This window comes from Styela clava, chromosome 9 (genome assembly GCF_964204865.1).
Source record: "Styela clava chromosome 9, kaStyClav1.hap1.2, whole genome shotgun sequence".
Taxonomy (NCBI): Eukaryota; Metazoa; Chordata; class Ascidiacea; order Stolidobranchia; family Styelidae; genus Styela; species Styela clava.
In genome coordinates this window covers 142,375-149,470 of record NC_135258.1, presented here as the reverse complement: position 1 = coordinate 149,470, position 7,096 = coordinate 142,375, and positions in this window count along the sequence as shown.

Below are 7,096 nucleotides of genomic sequence, written 5' to 3'. Positions count from 1 at the left end.
ACCTCAATATCATACTTACTTTCAACTTTTTTTCTGTGCTTTCTTTTTGATCTGACCATATTTCTGATTTTACAGTGTTGACTGAAATCTTTAAGGCCAAATCACTAGTCAAGTAACTGATCAGTCATCATCAAGTGGTTTGTATGGTGGTTCACATAACCACGAGTTGGTTAAAGTTTTCTGGAATGAATAATGGCAAACCCCATATAATATGGTAACCGGATAGGAAACCGTGGTTCACAACATGATTAAGAATTAGGTTTCTGTGGGGTCTATAACTCTAACCGTCTTATGCTACAAATCGAAAAATATATCATTTACAGTTTACGTTATAAAAATCACTCATTTTATTTAAACCAGTGGTTCTCATTCTAACCAATAAATTCTTCTCTTGGCCTCTTTCAAAACTATTTATTTCTCCCTCTCCTCTATGTGTAAAAACTCAACTATCACTTCATTCATATTCGTTCTATTCATAATACCGTAGATTATTATCTAGTGATTCATGTAACCTGCACTCTAGCCTTTATACAGTTTGATAGTTTAAATTGTATTCATATTGGACCATATAAATGTATTACAATATTATGAATAACCAAACAATGTTAGTAATACAACATGCAAATACAGAGGAAAATTGTCACCCAAAACACTAAAATCCAGGATCAGTAAATGCCTTAATAAAATCATTTAAAAGTATGATTGTTTATATGACATTACAGACTTCTCCAATAAAAATCAGTTGACCAATCTATCATCTTCCAAGAAAATACTTTTCATGTTTATGCATTCCTTACACACACATGTGCTAATTAGCACGAATACCATATTCCAGTGTATAAAACAATGTTCCCTAAAATTGTTTGATCACAAACAACACTTATTAGCTGATTATATTGCAAGTATGCAAATCTCAGTGTATGCCAGCATAATTTTATATGCAACTTTGAATAACTAGTTTCTGTAGCAGGGAAAGTTATTATAGATACTATTAGATTATAAATACCGGTATATACTATTAAATCAATCTGAAAATGGGATATTTTAGTTTTTTCTTTACTCATCCAGAGTATATACAGAATTGCTAAATGATACTAACCTTCTCAAGTTGCATAACAATTTTAATGATTTATATAATCAGGTGACATTCTTTTTATTCTTGTTTTTAATAACCAGGCTTAAAAGTGAAAAATATTCTTTTACTGCAATGTTGGTGGCATATGATTCAATTGTGCTGTTGATGGTGTAATGAGTAATGCAATAATCTATTTTCGGACATAAAGTCAAAAAAAATAATTTCCTAACTTGAACACTTTTTTTTCTTAATATTTCCATGTTTTTATTCATTTCGCCATTTACTGTCTAAAAAATATATGTATAGACATGAATAAAGTTGGCACATGGAACATGATATCCCCAACCTTCCATAGATATTTTAGAATTCTTGTTTTTAGTTTCTACCTATCAAATTTGTTAGGATTTAAACTACCTAGTAAGTACATGTAGTAACACTGAATTAATTAAGAAAGAATCTCTCACAACATACCTAATTATTGGATATAAAGTAAAGCAATAATCAGTCAAACATGGCCGTTTGAGTTAAAGCGAGAAGAGATTCACACTCCATGCTTCGTTTAGTATGAAATCGGATGAGTATCAATTTACACATTCCTCAGTCTATTCGCACCTGCATAGAAGTGTATTTTTCTTGTCTATCTCTTTTCTCGATACCACAAGTTCTATAGGAGCCCACAACGGCATTCAATACAGAGGGCTTAGTGGCACAAGATACATGTTTTGGATCACATTACTTTTAAAAAAAAAGGTAAGACAAATAACAGCAGAGAGTACCAAGTTGGAAGTGAAAATTAGTAGGAGCCAAGCAGGCGTACCCATCTGATTGAACTGTTTTAATATCAATCAATAAATGAATGCTTGATATATCGCGTTGCTATTTGCTTTCATTTATTTAGTGGACCGCGAGTAATCATAAAAATTGAAAGGGGACCGTTATGCATAATTTTTCAAAAAGTTTGAGAACCACTGTTGTAGGTAAATAAATATGCTTGCAGGGAAAAATACCATGAATAAATTACATTGAAACAAATTGATAAAAATTATAGTGATAAAACTGTTAAGCAATATTTGTTTAAAAATATTCACTTTCTGAACATTTAGGAAGTCTAAATGTGACTGGTAGACATTTGGCATGTGTGGGCAATAATTGGCTAACTCTGTATCTGATCAAACATGGTCGTTTGGGTTAAAGCGAGAGAGGTTTTGCACTTTGTGCTTGGTCTGGTATATAGTCTGTTATGTTTAACAGAGCATATATTGCGATTCCAGGAACTCTAGCTTTTATACAGTTCGATAGTTTATAATGTATCCATATATATGTATCATAATATTTTTAGCAACTGATCGATATTAGTAATACGACATGCAAATAACAAGTGACCTTACAGACTTCAAAATAAAAATAGATCTACAACCTCTAGATCTACTTTTTCATGTTCCTAAGCATTTTTTATATTAAATTTTCGTTACTGAATGAGAATATAAACTTTCCATCAAATTCGCTTAAATGCCAGATAGCTGATTTTCCACACACTACTATCATGATTGTTGCTAAATATCAGTATTCAATTCTTGAAGAAGAAACCCACACCAATCCCAAGGTAATGTTACAAATGAAAAATAAATTTTACAAACACTGTTCATATTGCAAAAAACACAAAGAACATGTCTTTGTTTTGATTCCAGTCTGTAATACCATTTGCAAAATTTTCTAACGTAATACTCGTACCATTGTTTGACTAGACATACCTGGTACCCAAATATAATTCCAATCAATATCAAATTCCATTACAGGCAGAATTGCTCTTCAAATTTATGTTGTATATTTCTGTACACTATTACTATTTTCTACAGTATTTCCTGTTACTATTTTTCTGTAAAATTAAAAATTTTATTTTTTTACATTTGCTAATGATCCAAATTCTGATTGTTATTTAAAAACAATATTATCGACAAAATTTTCAATTATCAAAAGTTATTCAGGAATTCTGGTCGGGTTGGCCAGCCTAAAGCTAGATTCATCAAATATTGATTAAGTATTTGCTGTTTTGATACAATATTTCAAGATTTTCTAGTTTTAAGATTTTAAATTGTTGGGCTTGAGTGTTGTACTGTTCGACATAGATAGAGAAGAATATACCAAACAATACTATTTATATCTCTTGTCAGTTAAAGTTAACAAATTATGAATCGCATAGGCAGTTTAAGACATAAAATGCGAGGTAGTATTATAGTTTGAGCAGAAGTGATGCAAAATGTTTTTTAAAAAGCGAACTATCGTTATTTACAAAATACATGATTTTTAACAAAATTTCATTATGCGAAATTAAATATTATATTAAAATATATATTATATTGACCACGGAGACAACTATAAATAATACACTGTTTACTATCAGTACAAATACCTACATATATCTAACCTTATTAACCTGTAGGACTCTCATTAGCTATAAAATCATAAGCAACATTCTCAAGCCAATGACAAAACAACCCATCGTGCAGAACCCTGCAACACGTGGTCCATTGACATCACTTCCACAGAGTAATCATAGGCGTTAACCAGGCATTCAAAAAACTGAACAATAGCGCCAACCAGTGAGAGGAAATACCTGCACAACAAGATATTGGAGGTTGCAATAAAGAGAGAGTTTCTGATTTTTATTAACCAAAATACAAATGAATAATAATAAAATACACAGCACTTATTTTGGTATAGACTGGGAGATGGCAATACAACCAAAAGTCATTGAAGTCAGCCACCACCCATTCCTGCCAATTAATCATTGAAAAAAAATTTAAAATATTCGTTGACTTGTTAACTACCCAATATATTATCTAAACGAAAGCAAGAGTTACAAAAAAACAGAATTAATTTGGAAAAAGAATGAAGCATAAAATATAGTAAGCTCCCAGTGGCTAGGGGACAACCATATCATGGCTAATTACCTATTTTTATCATTATCACTACCTGATAGTAATCCCTAACAAAAAATTTTAGATAATTTTACAAATTTCATGTAGAAAGCCAATCTAATAGATTCAAGAATACAATTCCAAATTTTTGCAGGAGTGAACTTAATTGATTTTTGGGAGAATTTAGTTGCGGCTATTGGGATAAAATATGAATTTTTTGATCAGTATCGCGTTTGATACGATATTGGCAACTTTATAATTGGTGAAATGGGACGCAAGCGATTCAGGCAAACTGCTAGAGATAAATTTATGCAAAATTTTGCCTGTTTCATGGTAAAATAAGTCATTCAGTTTCAAAATATCCAATTTTTTTATTAAGTGGACTAAATGCAGTTCGCAACAAAACATTTGAGATAGTCCTAACAGCCAGGTTTGATGTTGAACCCCATCAGCTATATTGGTGATGACATACACGCCATATTCTGATTACCGAGCTTCATTGTACATTAAAAAGATTTTTTGCGAGCTACAATTTCTCCCAAAAAAATGATGCAAACCAAAAGCCAGGCGTTGAATGTTATAACATTTGCAATAAATTTTGATCAAATATTATTTGCGCATAGAGTAATCTGAATACTTGTATGACACACCTTCTCCAAAAATACAAAGTTATATTACAAGACAAGGCACTTAATCACATTTTGCTTGCCCTCCCAAAATATTACGTATTTCTGGAAATGGAATTCAAGTTAGCTAATCATTCTATCGTCTAAAATCTACAAATGCTTGGGTTCCAGTGTCTGTGATATTTTAGTGGACAATGAATCAAAAAAAAAATGCTGTATTTGGTAAAGACAGTTAATCATGTCCGACCTACCGTAACTATTAAACAAGCACACATTGAGTGGGACCAAGTCTGGGTAAAATATACAAACGAAAAACAGTTCAAGCTTGTTTGGTATCAAATAAAATTCAATGCTTGGAACATTTCCAATTAAATACAAAGACATTTATACATTCACAATTTTGTTTACCGGTAATTTTAATCCACCAATATGGTGGGAGAATTCTCACATTTGAATAACAATAAAAATAGAATAGGATTCGGTTCGAATATTATAGAATAGTGAATTAATCTATATTGCCCAGCCCATCCCTATTCAGACCATGGTCAATAAATATACTAGGATACTACCAGAAGTACACACTGATAAGCAAGTTTCATTTAGGAAAATTCAAGCACCCCCATGTTTTTATATTAAAAATGATATACCCCAATAAATAAAATGGTTTAAAAAAAAATAAAAATTACCCCTGCCGTCACTTTAACACCTGGCAGAAAATCAAATACACATGTATAACTCAGAATGTGAAATTGTACCGGTACATAATACACCTAAATTATGTTGTGTCCTCAAGCAGTACCGTAACTTGAACTTTAAATCGTAATAATTTGACTGAATTATTTAGAAATATTACATTGACCACTGAGAGGAATATTCATTGTATCAACAATACAAATATTTGTGTATAATTAACCCTAATAACCTACAAGTCTCTCATTGGCTAAAAAAACAAAAATAATATTCTTAGGCCAATACAAAAACTACGGTACTTTTTTTTTATGTCGAATTGAATTCCAGTGCCAATATGGAATTGTTTGATTACATTTTTTGTTTTTGTCCAAATACATCGAGAGTCATGTATATTTTTGGTTTATATCAGAGAACAGAGGTTTTCGTCAGCATGGACTAATTTGTAGAAGTACAAGCCGTCTTCCCGGTTTATGCCACAGCACTGCCTGAATGGGAATCGGTTTATAGTATACGCTCTTCGCTGAGGCCCTGTTTAAAATCGGGCTTGATGTTTGGCTCATTTAGCTACTAAATAGTGTTATACCAAATTAGGACTACATACACGACTACATTCACAAGTCTTTTCTCCATACCAGTATGGGTATGTGATACTTCATTAATATCCTACTAATACATCTATTATGAATACTATTATGAGTTCCAACTTAATATATATTGCCTGAATCCTCCATTGAAAGTTCAAGCTAAATCTCAGCATAGCTTAGAAATAATATACAGGGGAATTCCCTTATTTTAAAAAATATCAAGGTGAATATTGCTCTACGGCGTCATCTCGAGGCGGGTCTATTTTCGCATAAATCGATTTCATTTAGATTAGGTAACTTGTATTCTTAAGATTCAGAATTAGATATTTAGAAAAATTAACTTAAAATACACATTCATGAATGGAACGACAGATTACTACAGATAAAAGAACTAGAGGAATGGGAAGAACCATCATGATTTATTTCGGATGGATGGCTAATTAGCGACATCTAGTTGTAAGGAATATGCCTCGATGAGAGCAATACTACAAAATTGCTGACCATGCGGAATATAAAACTAACGCCCGCCCAGCAACGCAGACGGATAAGTTTATTTATTTATTTTTTAATTGATACAGATACGGCAAGGTAACCACTGACAAGTATTCCTAATTTCCTTTGTATTATGTAGTCTTAATTTGGTATAACACTATTTAGTAGCTAAATGAGCCAAACATCAAGCCCGATTTTAAACAGGGCCTCAGCGAAGAGCGTACACTATAAACCGATTCCCATCCGGGCAGTGCTGTGGCATAAACCGGAAGGACGGCTTGTACTTTTACAAATTAGTCCATGCTGACGAAAACCCCACTCTTGTGACATACGTGGAAATAATTTCGCAGCATCAAATAGACAACGACCCACTTATGTGCCCATTGTGATGAACACTTTTTCGTACAGGGTCGGATACTAGTGGCAGATTTGCCACCCAAACCTATGTTATCTGGGTTCCCAGCTGGCGGTGTCTCAAAAATGTCGTGTCCCACTAGTTCCACCTGTCCCACACTTGCCGCATGTCCTACACTTCGGGCAAGTAGTAAAAGTGGAACATATGGTACAAGTAGGATACATGGGACACATGGCACAAGTGGGCACGAGATTTTGGAGACCCCCCCGCTGGTGTTCATTGTTGAGAATGAATTTATTTTAATTTATCCCATAAAAGGAGGTTATTATGAAGTATCCACAGAAACAGGTGTTAGA